This window comes from Bidens hawaiensis, unplaced genomic scaffold, assembly GCF_021521415.1.
Source record: "Bidens hawaiensis isolate Kalapana, Puna unplaced genomic scaffold, B.hawaiensis_p1.1 tig00000055_1, whole genome shotgun sequence".
In the NCBI taxonomy this organism is placed as follows: domain Eukaryota; kingdom Viridiplantae; phylum Streptophyta; class Magnoliopsida; order Asterales; family Asteraceae; genus Bidens; species Bidens hawaiensis.
Genome location: NW_027491016.1, coordinates 7,950,067 through 7,960,773, shown reverse-complemented (window position 1 = coordinate 7,960,773; position 10,707 = coordinate 7,950,067).

Genomic DNA, 10,707 nt, shown 5'->3' with positions numbered 1-10,707 from the left:
ATCAATGTTAGCAGTTCGTGGCCAGCAGTTGCATCCACCATCGAGTCAATGTGTGGGAGTGGGAGTGGAAATGGATCCTTTGGGCATGCCTTATTTAGGTCTGTGAAGTCCACACATACTCTCCATTTTCCATTCTTCTTTTGGACTACAACCAGATTGGCCAACCATCTAGGATATTGGACCTACCTTATCATCTTGGTCTTGAGCAGCTTCTGCACCTCTTCTTGTATGATAACATTTCTCTCAGGAGCAAACTTTCTTCGTTTTTGATGTACCGGCCTGAAAGATTTATCTATACCAAGTTTATGAGTAATTATGGATTTAGAGATACTTGTCATATCTTCATGTTTCCAGGCGAATGTATTTTTTTTTCAGTAAGGATATTAACTCTGTCTCAATATCCTTAGGAATACTTGATCCTAATAATACCTTGATCTCAGTATCCTGAGGATCCAAAGATACTTCCTTTACATCCTGTTCTCTTGCTTGCAGGACCTTCACTGGCTGTTTCTGTAATTGCTATGCTTGAGTAAGCTTCGTAGTCCATTTCATGGATGAGACGTAACATTCCTTGGCATCTTGTTGATCGCTTTCGATTTTGATAACTCCCCAAGGACTTGGGAGTTTCATACATTGATGGTAAGTTGAGGGTACTGCCTTCATGCTGTGGATCCAGGGCCTGCCTAATATCACATTACAACAAGACAACGAGTCAATAACACAAAATTTTTGTAATGAGTTAGTTCCTTCAATGTATATTAGAAGTTTGATTTCTCCTAAAGTTTCTTTTGTCTTGCCACTAAATCCTACAAGGACTGAGGATTTCGGGATAATTTCCGTTTCCGAGATATCCATTCTCTTCAAGGCGTCCATCTGGATAATGTTTACAGAGCTTCCTCCATCAACGAGTATCCTGCGCACAAAACAGTTAGCTATACATAAAGTAATTACCAAACCGTCGTGGTTGGGATCCACAAGGTCACATCTATCCTCCTCATCGAAGGATATGATTCTTTGAGTCATCAATGTGGAAGTACGGAGAGGTCTTTCTCCGTTGTCCATCTTCGTTTCTCTAGAACGTTTCTTAGCTGCTGAATACGAGGTTCCGCAGATATCAGATCCTCCTGAGATGAAGGATACCACCTTAGCCTCGGGTGGTGGAGAAGGCCCTTTTAGGTATCTTTACAGGATCCTGGCTTTTGTTCTTGTTTTTCCCAAATAGTTCCTTCAGGTGTCCTTTGCTAAGAAGGTATCCTATCTCCTTACGAAGTGCTATACAATCATCAATGCGATGGCCAAAGTCTTCATGGAATGCACACCATTTTGACTTGTCTTTGTTTGATCCAGGCTTCTCATTATTCTTGGGCCATCTGGCCTTGTCGCCTAAATCCTGCATGGCACAAATTACACCACCAATATCAAGGTTAAGGCAATATTCGGATATTCTAGGATATTCTTCGTCGTCTTCGTCTTCTTCCACAGCATTGATCTTGGGATTATCCTGCTTGGAATAAGGCTTCGGTCTGAAGAACTTTTGTGGAGAGTCGAACTTCCTGTTAGTGGACTCATATTTCGGGATAACCAAGTTTCCGTGAGCCTTCTTGTCATCCTCCAGCCGAATGTATCTTAATGCCCTGTTTCTGACTTCATCAAGATTCCTGCATGGTGTAATGACAAGGTCGTTATAGAAAGGAGAATCCTTCCTAAGTCCCATCTTGAAGGCTTCAACAGCAGCTGCGATGTCAAGGTTGGGGATTTCCAAAGTTTCCCTGCTAAATCTGATTATGTAATCCCTTAGGGATTCATTGTTATGTTGAACAATTCTATATAAATCACCTGTCATTTTCTCAAAAGATCTACCACAAGAAAACTGATTATTAAACAAGTTAATTAAATGAGCAAAGGAAGTGATAGTATTGGAAGGAATACTTAATAACCATTTGAGGGCCGACCCTGCCAGTGTTGAGCCAAACCCCTTACATAGGCAGGCTTCTTTGATTTTAGCAGGAATGGGGTTGACCTCCATCCTTTCTCAGTATTGAGCTACGTGTTCCTCGGGATCTGTAGTGCCATCGTATAGTTTCATGTTGGGCGTCTGGAATTTCCTGGGGATCTCCACGTCGTAGATGGGCCAGGTGAACCTGGATAATTTATGACTGCCTACTGGTACTTCGGCTATGGGATGGATTATCCCCGGGATACTGGAAATCATACCTTCATTTTTTGCAATTCCATGGCTATATCAGGGGATATCCCCTTATCCTGCACAGAAGCATGGTTAGTGTATAAATTTGGATTAAGTAAACCGTTACCGAGATCTTGGTTAGGCCTTTGGTATCCTGAGCCTTGACGACTAGTTCCTTCATTGATGGTATTCTCAGGATAAGGTGATGCTTGCATAGGAATATCATATCCAATGTGTACTTCAGAGGATATCATGGGAGACCCTGATGAGAATATGCCGGCTGGCATGGTTGAGCGAGGGTGCATGTTGATAGGTTCTGGCCTCGTTGGTTTAGGTAACTCCGAGGATACCGAAGGAAAAGTTCCCCAGTATCCTGATTGCTGCTGCGATGGAACCCTTATCCCCAAGGATCCGGGATTCTGAAGGATAGATGATTCTGGAGAATCAAAATCAAGGACCCTGGGCATGATCGGAGTGGCCTCCTGCCCTGGTTTCTTTTTGATTCCTTCAATCTCCTTGAACAGCCTTGAATTGGTCTTCTCTTGCTGCTCCATGTGAGTTTTGACCTGTTTCATCAAAGCAAAAATATCATTGTTAGAAATAATCGGGTCTACCCGTGTAGAGGATCCCGCGAATGGTGGAAGTTCTCCTCTAGGCTGAGTATTTTTCTTAGGCAATGGTGGAGGTCCAGGGTTGACAGTTGAAGAAGTAGTGACCACCGAAGCAAAGACTGAACTGGTTTTTGGTTGTGAGGCCATTGAAGGTGAATGAAATAAACGGATTTTATGGATTAAAGCACCGATAGCCCCACGGTGGGCGCCAAATTGTTTTGGTCAAAAAATTAACAACAATGATTTCGTAACCAAATTAGTAATCGGGATTTGGTGCTTGTATGAAATGAACGTAAAAGTGCTTGAACACGGAGATTTATTGCGAGGAAAAAACCCATTATCCTTAGGATAACAAGCAAAAAACCCCCGGACGGTGAAAACTATCACCACCAGTTTATTAATAACAAAGGTGATTACAATTGTGGAGCTCAAACTTGAAGGTGATTACAGAGAATGCGAGCACTAGTAAGTTCTCGAGTGCTAGAGTGTGTGTTATGATCCGGTTTTGAGCTCTATTTATACAAAATAAAAAGCTAACAATATGGCCTACAATTTAGGAAACTATTAGACTAAATCTAATTAGCCGTTAATTTCTCAATCAACATGTTTCCTTTTATGCCACGACCTATCAACTGAAATTACAAGTCTTCGGGTGATCAAGTAACGGTCTTTGACCTGGTAAACATAGAAAGTAGCAAATATTGCGTTAATTATATAATGCAATTAGGATACCAGTTACCTTAGAGGATACCACATCCTGGAGTAGTTCTGAATATAATCTTTGCTGAGGATACTGAAAATCCGTGCCCTAACAGCAATCATAAACACAATCCAATTCTCAATTTAAATTGATAATTGTGGTACAAGTTAACTAAATGGGTCACGGGTATAGTTAAATGGGTCATGGGTTACGGGTTATGGGTTTGGGTAAATGGTTAATGTATAACAATTGCATTTTAGTCCCTAGTGAGTGGATATGGATACAATAAAGGGTAGAAGTTTAGTTTTGGGTTAAAATTGTATATATCAAAGTTAGATATATATTAAATAAATATAATAATCTAATATAAATCGTATAGTATTTTCTCGCTAAAAACGAACTTTTAATGATAAAATTTCCCCGAATATAAAACGGGCCGGGTTAAAAAATATAAATTTGTTCGTTGGAAAACCCGAGTTGTTACACCGGTCACCACTGCTTCAAATGTTAACCCCGGTCCTCCGTCGGTCCCAAAGAAGAGCGCTCAACCCAAAGGAGAACTTCCACCGTACCCGGGAACATTTACACGGGTAGATCCGGTTATATCTAACAATGATATTTTTGCTTTGATGAAACAGGTCAAACTCACATGGAGCAGCGAGAGAAGACCAACTCAAGGCTATTTAAGGAGATCGAAGGGATCAAGAAAAAGCCAAGGCATGATACCACTCCAATCATGCCTAGGGTCCTTGATTTTAATTCTACAGGATCATCAATCCTGCAGAATCCTGGATCATTGGGGACACAACCAACAAGGATCCCGCCTCAGCAGCAGTCAGGATATTGGGGAATCTGTCCTTCGGTATCCTCAGAGCTACCCAAACCGACGAGGCCGGACTACGTCAACATACAGCCTCGGCCAACCATGCCAGCCGGCATATTCTCATCAGGATCTCCAATGGTGTCCTCTGAAGTACATGTTGGAGATGACATCCCTATGCAGACGTTACCTTATCCTGAGGATACCCTCAATGGAGGAACTAGTCATCAAGCCTCAGGATACTAGAGACCTAACCACGATCTCGGTAAAAGTTTACTTAATGCTAATTTATACACTAACCGTGGATCTGTGCAGGATAAGGGAATACCCCCCGAGATAGCCAGGGAATTGCAGAAAATGAAGGATATGATTTCCAATATCCCTGGGATAATCCATCCCATAGCTGAAGTTCCGGTAGGCAGTCACAGATTATCCAGGTTCACATGGCCTATATGCGATGTGGAGATCCCCAAGAAGTTCCGGATGCCCATCATGAAGCAAAACGATGGCACTACGGATCCTGAGGAACACGTAGCTCAGTATAGAGAAAGGATGGAGATCAACCCCATCCCTATTGACATCAAAGAAGCTTGCCTATGCAAGGGGTTCGGTTTATCACCAAGGGGACCGGCTCTCAAATGGATATTGAGTATTCCTTCAAACACTATTACTTCATTTGCTCAATTGATTAACTTATTCAATAATCAATTTTCTTATAGTAGATCTTTTGAGAAAATGACAGGTGATTTATATAGAATTATTCAACATAATAATGAATCCCTGAGGGATTACATAACTAGATTTAGCAGGGAAGCTTTGGATATCCCCAACCTTGATATGGCGGCTGCTGTTGAAGCTCTCAAGATAGGGGGTTAAAGAAGGATTCATCCTTCTATGATGATCTTGTCATGACTCCATGTAGGAATCTTGATGAAGTCAGAAACATGGCATTAAGATACATTCGGCTAGAGGATGACAAGAAGGCTCATGTAAGTTTGGTTATCCTGAAGCACGAGTCTACCAATAGGAAGTCGGACTCTTCACAGAAGTTCTCTAGACCAAAGCCTTATTGAAGAATTAGACACTATTGATGAGCTCAGAGATCTAGCTAAGATCATAATGGCAGCATATCAACAAAGAATAGCCAAGTCCACGAGAACATTCGAATCCGAAGATTCCAAGTAGGGGACATGGTGTTAAGAGAGGCATTCCAGAATACCACTAACCCAGCAGATGGGAAGTTAGCTCCAAAGTGGGAAGGACCTTACTTGATCGATTCAGAAGCAGGCAAAGGGCCTACAGGTTAATCACTATGGAGGGAGTCCCTATACCAAGAGCTTGGAATGCTATCCATCTCAAGGCATATTTTTGTTAGTATCCTTAACTAGTATGTTCATATCCTCAACATCTTAGGATAAAGGTATGTTCCCTGATCTACTTTTACATTGTTTCATATTTAAACTTTATTATCTCTTTATCAAGTTTACTGACTTAAACATCGGAGGGGTGTTAGCCAGGCTAACACCCACCCCTCATTAAGAGCTTAGTGTTTTGCAGTTATCCCAAGGATATGTTATCTTTACAACAGTCAGAGGCTGATCACCTCACACACGAATAAGATATCCTTGATATCTTCTATGGTTTCAAGGTCTTCACCTTGCTAACGAACGCCTGGAGCGCACGAATAAGATATCCTTGATATCTTCTAAGGTTTAAAGGTCTTCACCTTTCCAACGAACGCCTGGAGCGCACGATGATTCGGATATAGTTCGAGGCAGGCGGACCAGACCAGCTGATAATCCGTTTGTTGTTGGCTATATACCGAATCCTTAAGATAAGTGGCAGACGTGTCACACATACGGTTTATAACATTTTCATGTTATCTAAGGTTTATAACATTTTCATGCTATCTCAAGTTTTGGCATTTACATGCCCGTACGTTTGGGACTTTCCCCAGTATTATCTCAAGCTTAGACATTTCCATGTCTCCCAAGTCAAGGCCTAGTCGCCAGTGAAAAGGCTTTATCGTCAGGACAAAGGCCTTGTCGCCAGTTAATGGGCTTTATCGCCAGGGTTATCTAACTTTGTTTTGACAGATCGAAGATCGAACAAATCGCTAAATATAGATATATTACAAAGTTGTTTTTGACTTAGCAAAATTCCAGAAACATGATACTTCAAAAAGCTCAACAATCGGGGACATCATATGTAATGTAACTATATTTATAAATGATCTCCATGAAGGTACTCTTTACACTTAGTTCTATTACTCAATTTATATTTCAAGGTATGATCTTTTGGTTTGATTGTAATAACTCACACAAGGCATAAGGATATATTATCCTTAAGATGTTTTATGATAAGTCTTAAAGATATATTTTCTAGAGATATAATCCTTAAAATATTTTATTCTGAAATATAATAAGTTTAAGAAATATGTTTTCTGGGTACATTATCCTTAAGATGTTCTGTTTCAAAAAATTAGGTCTCAAAAATATTTCTCGGACACATTACGAATAAAATGTATCAACATGAGTTATCTAAAATATCATACAATTAAAACACAATGTAAAAGCCAAAAGATTATGTCATTACTAACGGAAATTGTAGGAAATTAAGAACAATGCCCAGGCTTCGTTCTCAACAAACAGGAAGACTCTTCCACATTCTCTCCGCTCAGCTCCGCCACGATCTTCTCTCAAGCTGCCACATCCCAAACAGGAGTCTCCAACTCAACAGCCTTAGCCTTCTGAGCCTGGACTTGATGACAGAAAGCTTGAGTTTTTTACCCATGGTGGTTAAAGATGAAGAGCAAAGAGAAAAAGAAATTTACCTAGATAATGATCGGGTGAAGGTTTAAAATACTTATCCGAGATAAAACAGAGGGGTTCTGACGTTTCTATGGACGAATGACACGTGTAGCTTATCCACTCCATCTGCAGAATTCGAGATTAAAAAAATCAACAACTGTAAACCACCTTTTACAGCTGTTAATTTTGGGGACAATTGTTAGGGCTCGGATTTTCAGTATCCTAAGCAAACGATATGTTCAAGATAACTCCAGGATATAGTATCCTCCGAAGATACAGGTATCCTTAATACATTATTGTGCTAACGATTCCACCGCCTTTCTTTGATGCTTTCCAGGTCATACAACGTTCCCATATGCTCCTAAAGACTCGGACTATTCGTCAACAACATCAAAGAACGTGCTCAACAAGGTCAAACGGCTACCTTAAATAAAACGTGTTCAAAAAGAAAATGTGGCTGATTGGAAGGAGTCTGTTATCTCCGCATTTGTGGGGATTACTTCAAATAGAACGTGCTTAATAAGGGAATGACGGCTAATTGAGAAGTAGTAAAGGTTTTCCTGATTTTTAGGCATGTTAGTTAGCTTATTTTATGTATAAATAGAGCACATATCTCTGGATCAAAACACACAACTCTCACACTAGACTTGGTAGCACTCCGTAACACGATCCAAAGAGAAAAGCTCCACCACTTGTAACCACCATTTGTTATTAATAAACCGGTGGTGACAGTTTTCACCGCCCGGGGTTTTTTCTTGTTATCCTCAGGATAACGAGTTTTTCCTCGCAACAAATCGCTGTGTTCTATCAATTTTACGTTCATTTTAATCAAGCACCAAGTCCCATTTACTAATTTGGTTACGAAATTACCTTTGTCAATTTTTGACCAAAACAACTGTTATGACTTATGAAATTGATAGCTTTGATCTATATTATATGGTTTGTTGATGGGTCACATATTGTAGATCACCAATATGAATTAATATGTAGTATTTTAATGCTTTAGAAAACACTGGTCCAAGATTTTATGCACATCTTTTATTGTACCCGAACCTAATAATTTGATAATTACTAATGTTCGCCTTTGTCATTTATTGGATACACAACGTTTTACGCATGTCTGATTATTTAAGTTTAGAATTGCTCGACATGCAATTTTTAAGTTGAAATCGTAAGATAAGGCATTTGAGCTGTAACAAGAAGATGTTCCAACCCACTGGATTTCCCTCTAAATTGCAGGCAAGAAGCACAACTAATGCATTCTAAATGGAACCAACTTTTGAAACAAAAAAAAACAAGAAAAGGCATGCAGCAGCTATAAGGAAACAACTTTTGAAACCCTTATCAACAAAAAAAAAAGAGAGGATCTTTTAAACGAGTTATACGCAACTTGTGTAATAGCTACCGATAGCAATTTATGCTTCTCAAAGTCATCATCCGGGTTAGTACTATAATATTAGGGTTTTATATTTAATTCGAGTTGTGATTCTTGATCTTGAATGTTCGATTTGATTCTTGTGGTGATCAAATTGATTAATCGCTGTTCGATTAACAAATCGAACTAATTTAGGTTTACAGATTATTTTGAATAACAATCATAAATTTGTGTTGTTAGCAATTTACCCTAATTTAACTTCTCAATTTTATAAAATTGTTATCTGAATTTGTTTTTTTTTTTTGGGTGATTGTGATGCACGGTTTATTTAGGTATGATGAAAGTGACCGATCAGGTGTTTAATTTCTCAACTTCTTCAATTTTATAAACCTGTTTTAGATTTCTAAGTGTAGGTATAACTATTGTGTTAGACATCCTCATAAGATGCAATTTTGTTATTACAGATTGTACCCAACCTTAGTTATGGATAACCTTAAATAGGAATACTAGATGTATGAGACTAGAGTCATGTTCTTTCCAATTCGATTATGCCTATATGTACGGCTCCTCCGAAGTTTCGTCCGTTTAAAATTTCAGTTTCAATCATTATGCTTTGTGTTTTATATCTCCTGTTTTAAAAAGGTGTCATCTATTATTATATAGGATTGCCATTTTCCCGTCAAAATGTAATAGAATTCAAGCACAATTTTTAATACTTGAAGCATTTGTTGGTTCTAATTTTTAAAAGGTAACGTTCTAACTAATTGGTTTTGTTTGGACCTATCCAATTACGCTTCAAAACAATTAATATGTATTATTGTGTGAAAAAATGTCTATTTCTAAATTTTATTCTTTCCCGTCTAGCACCTAGAGGAGACACTTTAACGAATAAAACAGGTTTAATGCAGCCTACTTTGTGCAAAGTCACTCACTCATATCGAATAAAGCGGTGGTGTCGACTAATCCTACTTCTGATGGCAATGCGGCTATAGACTCGCCTTATTAGTTTGTAGAGATTAAATGGCTGAAAGAAAAACCGGTGGCTGGATTTGATGATGCATTGTGGCTTCTTATTCAAAAGGCAGAAGAAGAAAAACTCATCAAAGTTTCTGTTAAGCTTCTTGTATCTATCCATGATCAATTGATCAATCAGGCTTACACTTATTATCTTAGTGATGGCATTAGTAAATTTACTCAAATATGGAATGAACAGGAAGCAAATAATAAAATGAAGTGTTTGATGGTTTGCTTTGACCTTCAATGGCAAAAGAAGCGGACAAATGCTTGATCCCGATTAGACGTTTTGAAAGTCAAGCCAACATATGCTTAAGCATATAAAATAACCGTCTTGAGCATTGGCAACCATCATGGAGCGGTATTGGGCCATTTTAAAAAGGTATCAATTTGTTTCATCTCAGAACGGGTCATTTTTAATAGGCATTGATTTGGTTCGGGCCTACACCTACACGGGTATGTTCTTAGCAGTGCGTGATAGCATATTTACAAAGAATTCATTTACTTATCATTGTCTTCCTAATTGCCCAACTCTAGCATTTGATGTAGTTGATTTTTTAGGTATGCATGTTTCACTGCTGTAATATTATGGTTTTTAGTTCGTTTTAATACTTCACTACATTATTAATACAAGAATGTACATTAAGGAGGATGAAGAGTACCGATTCCCTACGCAGAGTAGTACGGTCATTATGTGGCCGTTCGATGGTCAATGCAGTTGCAATGAGATGGGAGATTAGAGAATTAAAAAGAAACCCATTTGCCAAAATAGTTTTGCCTAATAACCCATGGATAGGTATGATAAATGAAAAAAGATATTAGGCCAAGAATAAACGTGAGACTGTCATATTATACTTCATTATTTTATTTTATTAGTATGGTTAGATAAAAAAAAGAAACTAAAGTAACCTGCATGATACGCGGGCTAAAAGTTAGTGTGTGTGTGTGTGTGTGTGTGTGTGTAAAATTGAGAAAATTTTGATTATGAACCAATTTCAAAAAAGACTTTTCATACAATAATAGTTATGAGCTACACCATGAAAATGATTTTTATAATTTTGAGGGGGCTTCTCGACTTTGCCATAATAGCAACACATAAAAAATACACTTTAATCTGTTCAATTTTGTGAATGTTTTGTTTCACTTGAGCATAATTTTGTATAACATGTTTCACACACTATATTTTAATCAC